This window comes from Nomascus leucogenys, chromosome X (genome assembly GCF_006542625.1).
Source record: "Nomascus leucogenys isolate Asia chromosome X, Asia_NLE_v1, whole genome shotgun sequence".
Taxonomy (NCBI): domain Eukaryota; kingdom Metazoa; phylum Chordata; class Mammalia; order Primates; family Hylobatidae; genus Nomascus; species Nomascus leucogenys.
The window spans coordinates 132,825,869-132,848,302 of NC_044406.1; positions in this window are offsets into that span (position 1 = coordinate 132,825,869).

Consider the following 22,434-nt stretch of genomic DNA (forward strand, 5'->3'; position numbering starts at 1 on the left):
CAGCACATACAAAGATGAAGAATTTTAGTTGTCTGCAAATTCAGTAGGAATGAAGGATGCTGTGTGAATACCAGAAGGACTAATTTGAATTTGGACTGCATTAATAAATGCACAGTGCTCAGAACAAGAAATGGGATAGCTCCACCCTGCTCTGTACAGCAGCTGAAGCAGTGGGCTCACTTCTGAGCAGAACCCTTTAAGGAGACATGCCTAAAGAGCAGTCACTCAGGTGGTGAAGGGGTGACAGACATAAAAAGCAGTTTAAAAGCCTTTGAGTGTTTTGACCTGAAGGTGTGCAGACTCAGAGGGAAATGATCACTGTCTTCAGATCCCTGAAGGGCTGTCATGTGAGAGAAAGAACAAACTTAGTCTGCCCGTTATTCTGAATGGCTTCATTCAACAAATACTGAAAACTTCAAAAAGTCCCCACGTGGTAGACTAAAACTAGAACTACCATTTGATCCAGCAATTCCACTACTAAGAATCTACCCAAAGCAAAGGAAATTATATCAACAAGACACCTGCACTTGCATGTTTATCACTGCATTATTCACAATAGCCAAGATGCCGAATCAACCTACAAGTCCGTCGATGGATAACTGGATAAAGAAAATGTGGTAGATGTACACAATGGAATACTACTTAGCCATAAAATAGGAATGAAATCATGTATCTTGCAGCAACTTGGATGGAGCTGGAGACCATTATCTTAAATGAAATAACCGAGACACAGAAAGACAAATGCCACATGTTCTCATAAGTGGGAGCTCAAAAGTGTATAAATGGACATAGAATGTGGAATGATAGACAATGGAGACTAGCAAGAGTGCAAGGGAGGGAGGAGGGTGGATGATTAATTACTTAATGAGTATAACATGTTATTTGAGTGATGGATACCCTAAAACCCCTGACTCCACCACTATACAATCTACCCATGTAACCAAATTATACTTGTATGTAAACTATACATTTACACAAATTTTAAAAAATGAAAAAAATAAACAAACCTGTCCCCTTGTGATAAGCGCTGCCATGTATATATAGTCAACTCCTATTACCAAAGATTTTCCAGTAGAGATAGGTATGGAGAACATTGCAGACACTGTTCATGTCATCTGGAGAAGTTGATGACCTAATGGCAAACTTTTCAATCCTTAGAGTCTATGAGATTTCTGACAAGGAAAAATAATTTTGAACTAAAGATGCCAGAGTTGGATCTGGCTGAAATGTGGGAGGAACAGAGATGCAGAGAAGTTCAGGAAAGACAGAGACGTAGTGAGAAAGTGAATGAAGTCTGAGGTGCAAAGGGTTTGCTGCTCATCAGACTAACGCACAAGACATTTACATCAGCCATGCCTGACTTTTCAAGTGTCTGCTATTGATAGAAAAGCTTTGGTCCCAGGGCGAACCTCTGGTCTCCCAGATAGACGTACTGAGTAATTTATCTCTGTTCCACATACACTTCATTCCCGAGTTGGCAAATTTATAAGCTGTATTTCTGTTTTGGTCTCTACTCTTCAATTCTGGTCAGTTGTTCATCCCTGAGCTCCAGCCCATCGGTAATGGTCTGTGCCATCTTATCTTTTTCATGCCACAGTTTATCCTCAGGCCTTGACCCTGATTTCTTTGGCAAGTGGATACCAGCCTGCGACTCAGAAGATAAAGCTAAGGGGGAATCACAGATGGATTTCTATTGCAAATATCTGCTTAGACATTGCTTGTCTTCAGAATGGAATTAAATAAAAATTGTATCTAGAATATACTATAAGGGAAGGCTGTGGTTCTCATATTTGCCCAGTCAACACAGAAGACGTCTCTTCATGGGATGATTCAATTATAAATGTGCCATAAATTCCTTTTTCATGTTGATGGAATTAAGTGGTGTGGATTTATCAGAAGTACTGCATGGCAGGACTACAAACTGCTGTGTCTGTGAAGTTTTGTGTTGTATACATCCAATTATCAATGGTATCAACCATGATAGAGGAAAGACTGACTTGTCTTATTTTTAATTAATAGATGTTTAGAGCAGTTTTAGGTTTACATAAAAGTTGGACAAGAAGTAAAAGGAGTTATCATATTCTCTTTACCCCTCCTTGCCTTCAGTTTCCCCTATGAATTGACATTTTGCATTGGTATGGTACACTTGATAGAATTGCTGAGCCAATATATCAACTAAAGCCCATAGTTTAGATTTATGGTTCCTTCTTTGTGTTATGTATTCTGTGAGTTTTGACAAATCCATAATTTCATGTATCCATCATTATAGTATCATGTAGAATAATTTTAGTGCTCTAAAAATCTCTTGTGCTTCACCTATTGGTTCCTGTTCTCTTTCGGAGTGTCAGCCCCTGGCAATTATAGTTTTACTCTCTCCATGAGTTTCACCTTTTCCAGAATGTCATATAGTTGGCATCGTAAACTTTTCAAATTGGCTTCTTTTACTGAATATGGATTTTAAGTTTCCTCCATGTTGTTTTGATGCTTTATAAAACGTTTTTATCACTGAATAATATTCCATTGGCTGCCAAGCTGTCTTCCAAAGTGACTGTACCTTTTTTGCATCCCTGCTATCAATGAGTAAGTTTCTATTCCTCTACATACTTGCCAGCATTTGCTATTATCAGTATTTTAGATTTCAGCCATTTTAATAGACGTAGTAGTATCATATGGTGATTTTAACTTGCAATTCCCTAGTGACATATGATCTCAAGCATCTTCTTATATGCTTATTTGCCATCTGTATGTCTTCCTTGGTGAGGTTCCTGTTCATATCTCTTACCCAATTTAAGTTCAGTCCTTTTCTTATTTTCTGGTTTTGTATGCATATTTTGCATACAAGTCCTTTATCAAATGTGTTCTGCAAATTTTTTCCAGTCTCTAAGTATATTCTATTACCAGCATATTTTGTAGAATATAAGTTTTTATTTTAATAAAGCCTCACTTTTTTTTTTTACTTTCATAAATAGCACTTCTGGTCTTGTATCTAAAAACTCATTGCTAAACCTAAGGTCATCTAGATTTATTCTATAGATGATGACATTATAAAATCAGTGAAATCATATTCAGCCAAAAAATTAGGGAAATATTTTAGAGGTTAATTCACTAAAAATAATTAGGTAGTTCTATAATAAAATATTTTGTTATATTTCTAATTTATCTCTGCTTTTTTAAATACACAATTTCATATGATTCATCCTCTCATTCTGTATCAGTACACATGGTCATTTCTCATTTTGTAATCTTATTAAGAGTATTCAAAATTATATAAGATTCCCACAAAACCTGGATCTGGCTCTGAGTCCAGCCTCAGGACAGCCAAGGGACCTTGGGTTCCAGAGCTCATCTGCTATTCTTTTAACAGTGAGTAGTGGGCAAGCCAGATTTCATGACTGGCCCACAAAGATGCCTAGTTAGCAAGAGGCAGGCCCAAGGGTCATAACATTGTCAGAGGCCAGGTTCTCAGTTCAAGCAAATAAACCTCTGAAAATCCAAGTGTTGTCTCAACTGGTCCCTGCAAGCATTGCCCAAAACTGAACACACTGCCCCAAAATCAGTTTCAGTTCATCTCATCCAACTGCTCAAGCCAGAAACTTCCCTTTCTCTTTAATTGTCTATATCTCATCAGTTACTACATTCTTACAACTATGCATTATAAACTTGATGGCTAGCTCTGTCTCTTCTCAGCCCCTATACATGATGTTTACTGTGCTTCCTATCCCTCTAGCTGGCTCCCACTCAACCTTCTGGAGTAAACACAGAAGTAATATCTTCCAGAAAATCTGAATGCATTACAACTGGGTTAGGTGCCTCCTCCTGTGATTTCTTGCAGCACCCAATTGACCCTTCATAACATGTAATATGTTGTGCAATAATTCCTGAATTTTTAAAATTATTTTTCGTAATTAAAAATCCAATAAAGTGAAAAACAAGTGCTCATTGTAACAAGTCAAACAGTATAGAGAAGTACCGGGAAAATTAATGGGCTTCCCCTAGCCCCCCGGCTCTATATAAACTTAATGCATTGTTATTAATAGCTCCACTGTATCCTAGCAAGGATCTACTATAATTTAGTCAACTATTCACCTGCTTGTGAAGTTTTTTTGTTGCAATACACATCCTTGCATATGCTGGGACTTTCATTTTTGTAGATTTATATTCCCAGAAAAAACAAAGGATATATGTATCTTTAATAGCCATTGCAAGATTTTTCTACAAAAGATAGCAATTCACCCTCCCACCAACAATGCATGAGTAGTGCCTGTGCTTCAGTCTTCAAGACTGATGCCATCACTATTTTGTTATGTGATGGAAAATATGGTATTTCATTGTTTTATGAAATGGCATTGCCCTGATTTGAAAATATTTTAATATGTTTGCTGGTAATATATATTCTCTCTTCCATGAATTGACATTTCACATTCAGAGCCAATTTTTTTTACTGGATCCTTTATCTCAGTCTATAGGATTTTTTATTACTTTACTTATAATATATCCTAACAAAATCAGGAAAAGCTTTGAAAAGGTGTCCTTTTGTGGGGAAAATTTGCATCTCTAGAGAAAAAAAAAAACATTAGTGAGGTAAATAGCAGATACAAATAGTCTTTCTCTGAAGCCCCCTTATCTGCCTTATATGGAAAAAAAAAAAAATGGAAATTATTAACTAAAAACAAAAAAAAGAAAAAATGGCTAGAAAAAAGTACTAACCCTTAAATAAAAAAAAAAAAAAAAAAAAAAAAAAAAAAAAGTGCAAATGTCAACTTTCAAATAGCAATCTGAGCTATAACCAATCCACCTGTTTCTGTACCTCACTTCCATTTATTGTACTCACTTTCCTTTTTCTGTTCATAAATCATCTTCTACCACACGGCTGCCCTGGAGTGTCTCAATCTACTCTGGCTTGGGAAGCTGCCCGATTCACGAATTGTTCTTTGCTCAATTAAACTGTTAAATTTAATCCAGGTGAAGTTTCACTTTTAACACTTAATTTCTCTCTCCATGCTAAGCTTATAAATATTCTTTAGTTACTTTTACTTCATTAGTATTATACATCTTTGCCATGTTTTGACCTTAAACAATCTGAAACTTACTTGCCTGTGAGTTCCTTGAGGCCATGGATTGTGCCTGACTTATGGAAACCAAAATATGCTACCCCAAAATATACTTTGACTTATTTTGAGATGGCTATTCAGAGGGCCTAACAAAATCAGGAAAAGCTTTGAAAAGGTGTCCTTTTGTGGGGAAAATTTGCATCTTGAGAAAAAAAAAAAACATTAGTGAGGTAAATAGCAGATACAAATAGTCTTTCTCTGAAGCCCCCTTATCTGCCTTATATGGAAATTATTAACTAACAGAAAAAGTGGCTGAAAGTCTGACCCTTTTCAACATCTTACAAAGAACTCTCATCACAGCCTACCATATATTCTTCCAGAGCTTCAAGGTTATCTGAGAGATTTTTATCTAACAAGATGGTCTTTCCTTATCATCTTTTCTTCCTCTCATTCTCCTATAACCAGTGTCCCTACCCTCCTCCCAAGAAACCCCAAGCCTCTATTCTATCTGTAACCTCAGGATAATACAAAAGTTCAGTCATCTGGCCGTTGAGTCTCATATTTGTAAGACTTCTGTGTCCATGTACATATAGATCTGTATGCTTTTTTCTGTTAATCTATTGTCAGTGTTTCTTTTTTTTATGTATAATTGATGTAGAATTGTACATATTTGTGGCATACAGTGTGATTTCTCAATGCAGGTATACATTCTATAATGATCAAACAGGGTGATTACCATATCCACCAATTTGTTATTTCTTTGTGGTGACAATATTCAAAATCTTCTCATACAGCTATCTTGAAATATACAATGCATTGTTATCCACTTAACATAATGTCCTCCAGCCTCGTTCATGTTGTAACAAATGACGGGATGCAACCTCTATCAAAATACCAATGAAATTCTTAATGGAAATAGAAAAAGCAATCCTAAAATTCGTATGAAAGGCAAATGTCCCTGATAGCTAAAACAATCTTGAGCAAAAAGAACAAAGTTGAAGAAGACATCACACTGACTTTAAAAACATACTACAAAGCTATAGCAACCAAAACACCATAGCAGTGGCATAAAAACAGACATATAGACAGGTCAATGGAATTTAATAAAGAACCCAGAAATAAATTCATTAATGTGAAACCAACTGATTTTTTTTCAGATTTACAAGGTTTATTTAAAAATAAATTTTTTTTATTGTTATTATACTCTAAGTTTTAGGGTACATGTGCACAATGTGCAGGTTTGTTACATATGTATACATGTGCCATGTTGGTGTGCTGCACCCATTAACTTGTCGTTTAGCATTAGGTATATCTCCTGATGCTAACCCTCCCCCCTCCCCCACCCCACAACAGTCCCCAGAGTGTGATGTTCCCCTTCCTGTGTCCATGTGTTCTCACTGTTCACTTCCCACCGATGAGTGAGAACATGCGGTGTTTGGTTTTTTGTCCTTGCGATAGTTTACTGAGAATGATGATTTCCAGTTTCATCCATGTCCCTACAAAGGACATGAACTCATCCTTTTTTATGGCTGCATAGTATTCCATGGTGTATATGTGCCACATTTTCTTAATCCAGTCTATCGTTGTTGGACATTTGGGTTGGTTCCAACTCTTTGCTATTGTGAATAGTGCCGCAATAAACATACGTGTGCATGTGTCCTTATAGCAGCATGATTTCTAGTCCTTTGGGTATATACCCAGTAATGGGATGGCTGGGTCAAATGGTACCACCACACTGACTTCCACAATGGTTGAACTAGTTTACAGTCCCACCAACAGTGTGAAAGTGTTCCTATTTCTCCACATCCTCTCCAGCACATGTTGTTTCCTGACTTTTTAATGATGGCCATTCTAACTGGTGTGAGATGGTATCTCATTGTGGTTTTGATTTGCATTTCTCTGATGGCCAGTGATGATGAGCATTTTTGCATGTGTTTCTTGGCTGCATAAATGTCTTCTTTTGAGAAGTATCTGTTCATGTCCTTCACCCACTTTTTGATGGGGTTGTTTTTTTCTTGTAAATTTGTTTGAGTTCATTGTAGATTCTGGATATTAGCTCTTTGTCAGATGAATAGATTGCGAAAATTTTCTCCCATTTTGTAGGTTGCCTGTTCACTCTGATGGTAGTTTCTTTTGCTGTGCAGAAGCTCTTTAGTTTAATTAGATCCCATTTGTCAATTTTGGCTTCTGTTGCCATTGCTTTTGGTGTTTTAGACATGAAGTCCTTGCCCATGCCTATGTCCTGAATGGTAATGCCTAGGTTTTCTTCTAGGGTTTTTATGGTTTTAGGTCTAACATGATGAACATTGATGCAAAAATCCTCAATAAAATACTGGCAAACCGAATCCAGCAGCACATCAAAAGCTTATCCACCATGATCAAGTGGGCTTCATCCCTGGGATGCAAGGCTGGTTCAACATATGCAAATCAATAAACATAATCCAGCATATAAACAGAACCAAAGACAAAAACCACATGATTATCTCAATAGATGCATAAAAGGCCTTTGAGAAAATTCAACAACCCTTCATGCTAAAAACTCTCAATGAATTAGGTATTGATGGGACGTATCTCAAAATAAGAGCTATCTATGACAAACCCACAGCCAATATCATACAGAATGGGCAAAAACTGGAAGCATTCCCCTTGAAAACTGGCACAAGACAGGGATGTCCTATCTCACCACTCCTATTCAACATAGTGTTGGAAGTTCTGGCCAGGGCAATCAGGCAGGAGAAGGAAATAAAGGGTATTCAATTAGGAAAATAGGAAGTCAAATTGTCCCTGTTTGCAGATGACATGATTGTATTATCTAGAAAACCCCATCGTCTCAGCCCAAAATCTCCTTAAGCTGATAAGCAACTTCAGAAAAGTCTCAGGATACAAAATCAATGTACAAAAATCACAAGCATTCTTGTACACCAATAACAGACAAACAGAGAGCCAAATCATGAGTCAACTCCCATTCACAATTGCTTCAGAGAATAAAATACCTAGGAATCCAACTTACAAGGGATGTGAAGGACTTCTTCAAGGAGAACTACAAGCCACTGCTCAAAGAAACAAAAGAGGATACAAACAAATGGAAGAACATTCCATGCTCATGGGTTAGAAGAATCAATGTCGTGAAAATGGCCATACTGCCTAAGGTAATCTATAGATTCAATGCCATCCCCATCAAGCTACCTACCAATGACTTTCTTCACAGAATTGGAAAAAACTACTCTAAAATTCATATGGAACCAAAAAAGAGCCCACATCGCCAAGTCAATCCTAAGCCAAAAGAACAAAGCTGGAGGCATCACACTACCTGACTTCAAACTATACTACAAGGCTACAGTAACCAAAACAGCATGGCACTGGTACCAAAACAGAGATATAGATCAATGGAACAGAACAGAGCCCTCAGAAATAATGCCACATATCTACAACTATCTGATCTTTGACAAACCTGACAAAAACAAGCAATGGGGAAAGGATTCCCTACTTAATAAATGGTGCTGGGAAAACTGGCTAGCCATATGTAGAAAGCTGAAACTATCCCTTCCTTACACCTTATACAAAAATTAACTCAAGATGGATTAAAGCCAACTGATTTTTGACAAAGGTTCCAAGAACACATATTGAGGTAAGGACATTCTCTTCAATAAATGGTGCTGGAATAACTGGCTAGCCATATGCAGAAGAATGAAACTAGACCCCTATCTCTCACCACACATAAAAATCAACTCTAAATGGACTAAAGACTTAAATGTAAGACCTGAAACTATGAAACTACTAGAAGAAAAAATAAGGGAAACACTTTATGAAATAGGACTAGGCAAGAATTTTTAGAAAGACCTCAGAAGCACAGGGATCAAAGCAAAAATAGACAAACAGGATTATATCAAATTTAAAAACTTCTGCACAGCAAAAGAAACAGTCCATAAAGTTAAGCGACACCTTATGGAATGGGAGAAAGTATTTGCAAACTATGTCTCTGGCAAAGACTTGATATCCGGAATATGTAAATAATTCAAACAACTCAATAGCACAAAAATCAAATAATCAAATTTAAAAATGGGCAAAAGGCCTGAATAGGCAGTTTGTTTTATAGTGTCAAATTATCAAACCTTTAGAAGGGGAAGGAAAGAAAATTTCCTTTGCCTCTATACTGATTTACGCAATTCTCTGCCATGGTTAGTATAGGGTCTGGCATATAAGAGATTTTCAAAAACATTTGTTGTACTCAAGTAAACAAATGAACAAGTGAATGAACAAAATTATATATGTTTTCCTTAAACGTATCAATCTATTCATATATCATGTACCTAACATGTGGTCAACAAAATGAAAGGGGCTAGCAACACAGTTCTTCCCTTTGAGGAAATCACAGATTAGTGAGGGAGGCAAACATATGTGATAGAATCACATTTACAGATATTAACAGTTGTTTTTGTATTTCTTGCCACTCCACTACCAAAAATATCAGTGCCATTAGACACGCAGCACTCACTACCTCGGGGAAGAGATCACAAGGAAGACAGAAGAACCACATTTTAGACACACAATTTCAATAGAAAAACTGGAAAAAGCCAGTCCCAACGTCTACCACCTTCGCAGTCTAATTTTTTGGGGGCTCAGATTTTTAAAAATAAATCCTCATTTGAGTCTTAAGGGAGGAAGAATAAAGGATAAAATAGCTCAGTAAGAGCTTAGTATGTGGCTTTAAAAGGAGAAGGAAACTTTGCACCTTTCCTGGGAAAGACCTTGAAAAGCAGCAAGAGTCGCTAGGTCCTCCCTGCCCAATCTAGTGTGAAGAGCAATGTAATAATTTCCTAGATGACCAATGTAATCACAGTAAGCAGAAGATGGTTTTAAGAAACTCCTACAGTTCTCCAATGACTACAAGATGGCATGAGAGAAAAATAGGGCTTCTTTGAAGCTTGAGAGGGACATACACGTGGGGCAGAGCTTGAGTAGGCCCAGCAGAGTGTTTTGATTGGGAACAAAGTCAGAGAAAACCACGCCCTGCATTGACCCACAGCTTGCAAACCAGTGGGGACACGGTATCGCTTAGCAGATGCTACAGAGCTAAGTGATGTTCAAGGACTAGCTGCAATCCTCCCATGATGATAATAATGCCCAAGAACTCAAGAACAATCTTCAAAAATTGGAGAAAGAGTAGTGCATCTGAAGTGACTAAAATTATTTGTCACCCATAAGAAAGGGAGGCTCAAAATGTAAATATAACTCAGAGTGAATAAATCTGACATGTGTGCTGCTACATACATAAGCAAAGAATTACAATATAATGTAGTAACTAGAGTAAGAGATGTTAAGAACAGGGTAATATGGGACACTATGGAGGAGCATCCTGGGAAGGCTCCAAAGAGACAGTGGTGTTTACATTTAAAAGTAAGTTACCCAAGTGAATGAGTTGGGAAGGAACTTCCAGACAGAGAAGAAAGCAGGGGATAAAACTTAAACACCAAAAAAAGTGTATTTTTAGAGCATAAAACACAGGAGAGTGGAGATGACAGAGATAAGGTTGTACCTACAGAGCAAATTGATTCAAATGATGAGATAGAAATGTTAGCATTAAACCAAATATCATGTCATCGGCAGCTATAATGACCATAGCTTCAAGTATCTGATGTTGACATTTTAAATTATCTATGTGATTTAAAAGGTAGCAAATCTATCCCTTCTACTTTTGTTTCCCATTATGGGTAAAGGTTCAAAATTCAGCAAGCGTCTAACTGTTTTCATTGGTCTGTTTATAAGGCCTACTTGTTATACGAAATACACTAGAAGGACAAAACATTATGGGCTCTGAATTGTTAATTGATCTCATGAGCTAAGTATTGCTTACATGTAATAATTTAGGACTGGAGTGACTGTATGGTTCATTTTGTTTGTTAGACCTGATTAACCTCTGTACCTTTCCTGAAGTAGCACTGGAAAGGGATGTTGTTCTTCTGAACGTTAAATGTTAAATAATGACCAGAGACAGGATTTCCTTGTTTCCACTTAGCACCATTAAATAAAGGCACACGATGGGGAGACGTCTAAATGCAAGCCTCAACATGTGGTAGAATTCAGTCATCACTTTGCAATGAGACCCTCAGTACCAGAGTATTCATCAGACAAGTGTTAATGTGGGCTTTGCACATGGCTAAGTAGCAAGCTCAGGTGCTCTCTCTCTCTTTGACCTATTTTCCCCGGGTCTAATCTAATCACTAATTCTTTCTTATCTCTAATCAGTGTAGGTGAGAACACCCAAAACACAAAGTGAAGTGCTTTAGACACATGGGAACGATGCCCTGCTTTAAGTAAAACAAACATGGTATGGATGACTCCAAATTCCCCACTCAAAATATATAAATTAGTTTTTAAAAATTGTATTAACTTTATAAAAAATATTTAACAACAGGCTCTCAGCATTTAAATTATGAACATCCTATAAATATTTGCAGACCATGCTGAAATTAGTTTATTACATAAAAGGAGGTACACCTGCAGAGAGTAATTAAATAGTTGCACTGGAAGAGAAATGGTGGCATTTGTTATTATTGTATTCTCAGAATTGACTTGTTTTTCAAATAAGCCACTAGATCTCATAAAATCACGGCCAGAATTATGAGTACCTCATATAATGGAGAATTTAGAAATTGTCTATTATATTTTGGTTAATGAGCAAAACATTTGGCATTTATATATGCACGTAAGCATTCCATTAAGTAACTCATACTTTGTTATTCAGAAAGTTGGTAACAGAAATTATTAAGCTGTCACTTTATTTAAAATCAACTTCATTTCACACTTTTAAGTAACACTCATATGTCAGAGACCACTAGATGTTATATGAAATATACAGGACATAACTGTGGCTACTATAGCACTTACAACATGGAGAAAATAAAAACTACAACAATACTTACTACATGAGGCAGAATAGGATCACACTGAAATACAGTTGACCCTTGAACAATGCAGGTTTGAACTGCACAGATCTACTTACATGTGGATTTTCTTCTACAGTTACTATCCCTCAGACAGCAAGACCAACTCCTCTTTTTCCTCCTTCACCTATTCAATGTGAAGATGAGGATGAAGAACTTTATGATGGTCCACTTCTACTTAATGAGTAGTAAATATAGTTTCTCCTCATAATTTTCTTAACATTTTTTCTCTAGTTTAAGAATACAGTATATAATACTCATAACATGTAAAATATGTGTTAATTGACTGTATGTCATTGGTAAGGCTTCCAGTCAACAGAAGGCTATTAACAGCTAAGTTTTGGGGGAGTCAAAAGTTATAGATTTTCAATTGTGCAGGAAGTCAGCACCCCTAACCTTCACATTGCTCAAGGGTCAACTGTATACACAAGATATTAATATCTTATATGCATACATGATCTCATTGAATCATCCCAAAAACCTTTGCAGTACACTCATTATCCCCACTGTCACAGACGGCAACAGAGAGGCTAAGGAACATTAGGTAACTCACTAAAAATCAAAAGCTTGATAAATGGCACTAAGGATAAATAGCTCAGGTTCAAAATCAGGCAGGTTTTATAATTCCAAAATTGTTGCTCCACCCACCTCGCCTACTACTGGAGTGCAGAGTGTGGGAGAAAAAGTATCAGGAAATAAAAGCCCAAAGGTGAACTAGAGCCAGACTGTGGATACTTGGAATGTCACAGTAATAAGTTTTCACTTCATCCTCTATACAATAGGAAAGCATTGAAGTCCTTTAAGCAGAACAGCAACGATATCCAATTTTTATTTTAGAAAGATCAGATCATGCCTCACTATGAGTAATAGGCTTTAGGAACAGCTAGAAGCTGAACAAGAGTCCCATTAGAAGGTTGCTGTAGTTCAGAGGAGCAATAATGGTGGTCTAGACCAGTATAGGGACAGTAAAGGGGGAAAGTAATAAATATTGGTGACATCGTTGATCCAGAGGACAAGTGGGCATGAGAAGCAATAGAAGTATCTCAGCTTAGCACTAGGTCACCTAGAAGGATGGGATGACTATTAACTGACACCAAAACAGAAAGCAGCACAAATTCAGAATCCAGAAGAAAATGATGAGAGGGCTTATGAATGTTTCCATGTTTTCTTTTTCCAGTGGGACATTTTATTTATTACAGCCTGAATTTTCATGATGCTAAATAAGCAATATGTTTACCTGATCAACTGGTCAGGTTGATGCATCAGCAGGGCAGGTTACTTGAAATATGCAGAGCAGCCCATGAATGAATCCTCAAGATGATTACATCTGTTAAAGTGGATATTCTTGAGGTCAGTGTCCTCTGACATTTGTAAGTCCAGGAACTGGGCACCGGCTTCAGAGCTCAGTAAATCAATAGATTCAGCCAATGGCTACTTCCCAAAGAAGCGTCGGAAGATACTTTAACAGGAACTAAGACCTTCAATGTAATCCAAATGATTTACTTTCACAGCAGCTAAATAAAGTATGTTATCTTTTCATACAGAAAGGCAGATAAGTATATGAGGGCAAATCTCTAAAACTTGCCAGTTCCTGAACAATACCAGAAATGGAAAAGCTTTTGAATACTGGGTCTTCAAACACTGCTGTTCTCACGCTTGCAGGCCTCTCTCTCCTCAGAAAGTCTCCTAAAGGCCATCTCCACAATAAAATGCAAAACATTCAAATGAAGACTGCATTCTAAGGTGGTTTGTCAGAAGACAAAATTCAGACTGCCCAGTTTTTTCATTCTGTTATCAGTTCAGATAGAGAGTTGAATATGTGGGTAAATGTTCCAGGCAGTGGTAATTAAGAAGCATCAAAACAACGCAGTGATAAATGAATCCATTGACTCATTCATCCATTCATTTGGGAAAGCAGTATACCCCAGTGATCACAGGCTATGGGGTCAGAAAGACATTGGTTTGACTCTCATCTACCTCCTAGCTTTGTGACATCAGGCAAGTCACTTAACCATGCCTCAATTTTCTCATCTCTGAAAGGAGAGTGATACAAATATAAACATTAAATGGCAAATATAAACATTAAATATTTAGTGCTGTGCCTGGCACAAAGTGGACAGCCAAAGACTAGTCGTGAGGTTAACACTCAATATTTATGGAGTACCTGGCATGTGCAAGTCAATGAACTGCAGGCAGCAGAGAAACAAAGAGGCCCCTGCTCTCCAAAAGTGTTTATCTGGAAATCTGAATTGGAAAGCAAAGTATCATGAGCCTTTTTCTTTAATAAGGCAGGCATATTTATGCCAACTCAGCTTTCATAAGCCAGAAACACTGCTGAACATATTACTTCTTCTCTAGGAAAAGAATTATTGACTTCTACGCTATAACCGCTACAACAAAATTCAGGGAAAAAAAGATTTTAAAATAAAAATATATTAATGAATTATTCATCTTTGATTCTACTCCCAAGAAGGAGCATGATACATTTTTATGGTTTCAAAGGTAAGATTCACGTCATTATTATGAAGTATGTTTTGAGAAACACTGATTGTGAGCAATTACTGCAGCACTCATAAAATGACTTTAATGCCTAATTTGTTAAAATAATTGTGCATGTCTCCAAATGAGTGGACCAGATACAAGCAACCTCAAAACACATTTACAAAACTGAGACTTTATTCTTCAAAAAATGTTTGAACTGCTAGTTTGTTCTGTCTTCCAGTCTCCATAACAAACATTCCAAAAAAGGCCTTCTTACACTTTAAAGACACATCCAAAGGAGAACTATTTCCAGACACTGAGTCCTATGCAAAAAATAGCTTGTTAGCTTAAACCAAATGTTTTCAAATAACTGGATTTATTATTTCAAATTTTTATAAATACCATAGTAATTGGTTTCTAAATTTAATTTCCAGATGGTATTTCCCCAAAATCATTTAGAGAAAAACAGTAACTCAGGACTGAGAAGCTTTCTACCATAACGTGATTTTGCATTCTTACAGATGAAAGGGTTTGGTGGTGGTGTTTAGGGTTTATTTTCTTATGTGGCGGAACCTCATCAGATATTATAGTCAAGCTATGCTACAGTCAGATGGTTGTAGAGGTACTCCCATGGCACCCCTCATTAAGATCAATTATTTTGCTTCTAAGACTATTTCAGCCCATATAATTTTAAATACAATTTTTAATTAATTGTTTCCTAGTTACGTGGTAATTGTGGTTCCCACCAAAAGGCAGGTTCAAATCCATATGACAGGATCAGTTGCAAAACAGAACAGACTCCCAGAGATAGAAACTGAGTTCACACAACAGAGTGTGAAACCAGCAGAAACATTCCACAGCCTCCAAAGCACCTTCTCAAAAACAGTAACAATGAACTTGAAACTCTCCATTCAACTGGATTAGCCAACAGGCTTATTTCATACCTTAAGCCATATTTTTCTGAACTGGACAACGCATTTTTAATCCAGGCTCCCATTAGTCTATTTCAGAACTTATTACTAGAATTATATATTCCACAGTGAGACTGACCATACATTAATTTTTCTGTGTTGTTCACAGAACATTTTCTTTTGCACCTCCAAGTGTCTTTTAGTCATAAATGTAACAGTAATCCCTAATGACATATTCAGTGGTAACAATTGACTGTGTTCTCTCTTCAAAACTGTTTTTCCTAAGATGCTGGTTTTAATTAGCCTCACAAATTCAAAGTAGAAGCCAGCTGCCCTTTATGCCAGCATTCAAGGTATTGTTTTTGCTCAAGATCATTAGTATTTGCTTTTACCCTATATGTGTGCCACAAAAAAAGCTCGTGAGTTCTCAGGACTAAAATGTTTCCCATAAAATAGAATGTTGAAATTCAGACGATGAATTCTTACTACCAATTCTTTGAGAGATCTCTCCTATGCTCATAATTATTTCAAGTTAAATAGAATGAGTATAAGAAAGGATGAAATTGAGCATTCAGATACCACTCCCGTGAGCAGAGCATTAAATGTAAGGCTTCTTCCAGCTTGTCTTCTGTTGACTACCCTAGCCTTAATTTCGAAAGCCTCTTGAGAAACACAACTTTGGGATATTAATGGTGATTCTCAAAATCTAAGCCCCAATTGGCTATCATCTCTTTCTCTGTGTATTTACACTGGCTTTTTCTTCATCACGCATACTTATTTCATAACTAATTCTAATTCCTAAAGGTGGATCTGAGGGCATAGTTTTTTATATGTGTACAGATAAACGATTAAAAGGTGAAATATTTTCATATGTATCCCCTGATAAATCTTTCCAGGAAAAAAAAGTGACTTAGCTTTTGGTAGTAGGAGGAGAGCGTAGTGCTGTTATTTAAATTGCTTTAGTGCCATTTCTTGAACACTCACTGTATTATACTAAGTTTTGAGGAGGTGTAAAAGACATTAAGTTTTGTGCTCTTAAGAAATGTGTAATGAAACAGGAGTCACCATGAAGATACAAAGTTCCAAAAACATATTCAAAATTTGCATTTAGCTGACTAAATAAAATGATGCAAGAATATATACATGAAAGGGGTATGTTTCCTGGAAGCATTAGTATCGAAATATATAAAACTCATAAACCTTTGAAGTAGGCAAAGGGCCGCGTGGTTGCAAGGTGGCAGTACAGCATTTACAACTGGTATAATGCCTTGCATGAAAAACCAAAAGGAGCAATCAAACCCTGCAAGTTCCCCCAAAGAAAGGACCTAAGCAAAGTATTCACTCTGAATTTTGGTACATCCAGAGGTCCAAAAGGATATGCCAACCATATTTTTTTAAACCTGATAGATACATAGGCACATTAAAGAGATCTTGATTGACTAGGTTAAGGGCAAATAGTTGTCTCCCAAGCAGTCAAAGAATAGGGACACCCCCCTCAACCTCCCAAGCAACAAACTGTGTGTATATCAGAGAATGAGGCCCCAAGCCAAAACAAGCACACTGTTGGGAGGTTAGTGGGAATCAGAAAAAAAAGATGATTTTGAGTACCACAAGGTGTTGGGTCACTGAGGACTCCAGGAATATTGTGCCAAGCCTCTTGGGATGGTGGACTGTAATAAAAATAACTCTAAAAAATTATGCCACCCATAATAACATAGGAACTGAGACCGTGAGAGCATAAGGCAGCAGTGCCTGTAGACTGACTAGGAGAAAGACATTGCAGAGCACTGGAGCTACAACCTCACTCTCCTTCCTCCCTCTTCAGGGAGATGGCTGTTGAAAATGGAAGTGGAGAACAGAGATACTGGGGAAGAGGGCATCCTGAGTTCAGATTCTTGATTCTTTCTTCCTGGTGACTCTCTGTAGGACCAACTAAATAGCTAAAAGTAATCCTGACAACATACACGTTGGTGCCTAGAAAAAAATCCATGATAATATCTGAGATACTGAGCCTCTTAGAAAAAAAAGGGTTAACAGTAGAATGTCATTGGCTTTATAGCTGTAAGGTTAGTAACTAGAACATAAAACTATCAACAGGCTTGTCTCTCCAGTGGAGTATGGAACACAAAATACAGTTGCCCAGGAGATTGGGCAATGAAGGTAGGGTGAAGTTTAGTTCACCTAGCGGATGCACTTATTGCAGGCAGAGAATCATCTGTGTGCACTTCTAGGAGAGTCCAGCTATTCCTGTCGATAATAGCAGGCTGAATACAATCTCTAGCAAAATCCTACTGGTTTTTTTTTTAATGGAAATAGAAAACAGTTCTACAATTCATATGGAACCATAGTAAGCCCTCAATAGCCAAAACCATCTTGACCAAAAAGAACAAAGCTGGAGGGTTTACGCTTCCTGATTTCAAAATACATTAAAAAGGTACAATAATTAAAATAGTATGGTACTAGCATAAAGACAGACATGTAGACCAATGGAACAGAATAGAGAGCCCATAAGTAAACCCATGAATGTATGATTAAGTTATCTTCAATAGGGTGCCAAGAATTCACAATGGGGTAAGGATAGTTTCTTCAAAAAATTGTGTGTTGAGAAAACTAGACATCCACATGCAAAAGAATGCAATTTGATCTTTATCTGTGATGGTTAGTATTAAGTGTCAACTTGATTGGGTTGAAGGATGCAAAGTATTGTTTCTGGGTTTGACTGTGAGGGTGTTTCCAAAGGAGATTGACATTTAAGTCAGTGGACTGGGAGAGGCAGACCCACCCTCAATCTGGGTGGGAACCATCTAATCAGCTGCCAGCATGGCTAGAATAAAGCAGGCAGAAGAAAGTGGAATGAGGAGACTTGCTGAGTCTTCCATCCAGCCTTCATCTCTCCCCCATGCTGGATGCTTCCTGCCCTTGAACATCAGACACCAACTTCTTCAGCTTTTGAATTTTTGGACTTCCACCAGTGATGTGCCAGGGGCTCTAGGGCCTTCAACCACAGACTGAAGGCTGTACTGTCGGCTTCCCTACTTTTGAGGTTTTGGGGCTCAGACTGGCTTCCTTACTCCTCAGCTTGCAGACGGCCTATTGTGGGACTTCACCTTGCGATCATGTGAGTCAATTCTCCTAATAAATTCCCCTTTATATATACATCTATCCTATTAGTTCTATTCCTTTAGAAAATCCTAATACATTGCCTTATACCACACACAAAAATCAAGTTGAAATGAATTAAAAATTTAAGTATAAGACCTGAAACTCTAAAGTGTCTAAAACAACACATAGCAGAAAACATTCATGAGGTTGATCTAGGCAATGATTTCTTGGTGTGATCACCAAAAGTACAGCAACAAAAATAAAATAGACAGGTGGAACTACATCAAACTAAAAAGCTGCTGTACAGCAAAGGAAATGATCACAAAATATAAAGGCAACCTGTGCAATAGGAGAAAATATTTGCAAACAATATATTTGGTAAGAGATTAATGTCTAAAATATGTAAGAAACTCCTAAAACTCAATAGCAAAAAAGCAAATAACTCAATTCAAAAACAAGTAGAGGATATAAAAAGTGACTTCTATAAAGAAGACATACAAACGGCAAATGGGTATATGAAAAGGTGCTCAATATCGCTAACTCATCAGGGAAATGCAAATCAAAACCACAATGAGATATCATCTCATACTTGTTAGAATGGCTATTCTCAAAAAAAAAAAAAAAAAAGATAACAAGTGTTGGTGAGGATGTGGAGAAACTGGAATTCCTGTACACTGCTAGTAGGAAAATAAAATGGTAGAGCCTCTGTGAAACAAAGTATGGATGTTCCTAAAACAATTAAAAATATAACTACCAGATGATCCAGCATACCCCTCCCGGGCTATTATTGAAAATAGTTGAAAACAGAGTATCAAAGAGCTGTCTGCACTCCCATGTTAATCGCAGCATTACTCATTATAGCCAAGACATGGAAACAACCTAAATGTTCATCAATGGACAAACAGATACAGAAATGTGGTATAAACATACAATGGAAATTTATTCAGCCTTAAAAAATAAGGGAGTCTTGCTATTTGTAACAATATGAATGAAACTGGGGGACATTATGCTAAGAGAAATAAGCCAGGCACACAAGGAAAAATACTATATAATCTCACTTATGTAAAGTATCTAAAATAGTCAAACTCATAGAAACACACAGTAGATTGGTAATTGCCAGGGGCTGGGGAGAGGGGCAAGTGGGGAGTTGTTTTTAATATAGATATAAAGTTTTGGTTATACAAGATGAGCAAGTTCTAGATATCTGCTATAAAACATAGTGCCTATCTTTAACAACACTGTATTGTGCACTTAAAAGTTTTGTTCAGGGTAGATCTCATGTTAAGTGTTTTTCTCACAAAAAAGGAGGGCGCAAGGAAACTGCGAGGTGATGAGTACGTATATTACTCTGACCGTGGTGATGGTTTCAGGGGCATATGGATGTGTCCCAACTTATGAAACTATATACATTAAATATGTACAAATTGTTACACAATTATGCCTCAATAAAGCTACTAATTTTTTTCTTGTACAACAAAACCTGACATTTCAAAAAGTTATTGGTTTTTTGGAAGATAAAAAAATGAAAAACCTAACAGCACAGAGCAAAAAAAAAAAAAAAAAGTTAATAATAAGACACTGAGGAAAGATCCAAAAGACCTGAGATATGATTACTAAGAGCTTCATGAAAAAAAAAAAAAAAACAGGAACAGAAGAGAAGTAAATTATCAATGATATACTAGCAACAATTTTCTTGAGCTAATGAATGATTTCGGTGTTGAGGCTCTAAGACTTTGCTGAGGCATAGGCAGAGTTAATAAAATAATTACATACAATCATCCCTTTAACATCCTGGGGGATTAGATCTAGGACCCCCACAACTGATACCAAATCTGAAGATGCCCAAATCCCTTATATAAAGTGGCATAATATTTGCATATTGCCTATGCATCTCCTCCCATATATTTTTATTTCTCTTTGCTTTTGTTTTTGAGACAGAGTCTTGCTCTGTCACCCAGGCTGGAGTGCAGTAGCATCTCGTCTCACTGCAACCTCCACCTCCCGGGTTAAAGCAATTCTCCTGCCTCAGCCTCTCCAGCAGCTGGGATTACAGGCATGCACCACTACACCTGGCTTTTGTGTGTATGTGTGTTTTTAGTAGAGACAGAGTTTCACCACGTTGGCCAGGCTGGTCTCAAACTCCTGACTTCAAGCAATCCACCCATGTCGTCCTCCCACAGTGCTGGGATTACAGGCGTGAGCCACTGCACCTGGCCATCCCATATATTTTAAATCATCACTAGATTCTTCATAATCCTCACACAATATAAATGCTATGTAAATAGTTGTTATATATTTTTTTATTGTGGTAGTGTTATTTGTATTGGTTATTTTAAGAAATATTTTTGATCCAAGGTTGGTTAAACCTGCAAATGTGGAACCCATGCATACAGAGGGCTGACTGTAGTTGGATCTACCGTGATAAAATTTTTGAACTCTGAGGATGAAAAATACTCTTGAAAGCTTCAAGAAAGAACGAACTTGTTTCTTGTTAAGAGAAGATAAACAGACTAACATCAAGTATCCTCTGTGCAATACTAGAAGCTAGAATCGAGTGCAGCAACATCTACAGTTTACTGGGAAAAATGAATTGCGATCTTAGAATCCTATAGTGCCCAAGGTCTCACTTACAGGAGATAACAAAGAAAAGATATTTTAAGACTTGCAAGGACTCAAAAGGCACTTTCTCAAGAACTCAAAAAAGTACTTCAGCCAAATAAAAAATCAAAACAAAAATCTCCTAAACAAAGTATAAGAAATAGCACTGAACAATGAATTGTATAATAATTATAATTACATATAAGTGAATTAGGATAATAACACTGGAAACTATATAAAAGTGTTTTGTAAGGATTCTTGAAACAGAAGAGACATTTTCTAATTTAAAATATATAGTGTCTGAAACTAAAATTCCAAACCATCTCAGAAAAACCCAGGAGATACAGGGTAAAAGTGTGGGGAGGAGTAGGGCATTCAGGAATGGGAAAGTAAATGGCTTTTTTAAAGGTATTGGTGGAGATGAAGGAGTAGAAAAGTACATGACTTAGAGGAAGAGGGAGCATATTGTATTTAAATTTGATACAAAGACAAATGTAGATACAAATATGCAAGCTCTTACAAAAAGTGATATTCCATTTAAAAAAGATTGACAAATTCAACTACATATAAATCAAAACTTTCTGAACGTAAGAAAATCACTTAAAGACAAATATATTAGCTACCTATACCATCAAAGCCCTAATATCCTTAATATATAACTACAAACTTTAAATCAATAGGAAAATATCAATGATTCCATAGCAAAATAGATACATCGATATGAACAGACAATTCTCTTGGAAGATACACATGAAATTGTTGACCATGTCTGCCTCTGGTGAAGGGAATGCAGTATCTGGGAGACCAGAGGGGAAGGATAAGTTCTACCTCATTGTATACATTTGCTTTTCTTTCGAATTTGGAGCATTGTATACCTTCTCCAAATTAAGGTACATTAAGAACTATAACAAAGAATTCACTCATGCCACAATCTAAGTGTTCTGCTTGAAGCTTTCCATACAAGCCTCATGCTCTCTTCAGCCTTAGGTCTGCCTTCCACTAGGGCTGAATCCTCTAAGTTTAGTCAGCCTATGAGCAAAGACAAGAAAGGGAACATAGAAGATCATGGGAGACCTTTTAGGGATAAGACTTTTAAGTGATACACATCACTTCTATCCACATTTTATTGACTAGACCAGTCCCATGGCCCCGTCTTGATGCAAGAGTACTGGAAAATGTTATTCAGCTGCTGACCCAAGAAAGAGAAGCCAGGTTGGGTGAGTAGCCAAACTCTGCTCCAATTGCCTCAAAAACTTAATATTTTAAAGAGAAATAAAATAAAAAGATGTGTTAAGTTGTATCAGGAAAATGCAAAGGAAAAAGTAATATGCATATTAATTAAAAAAT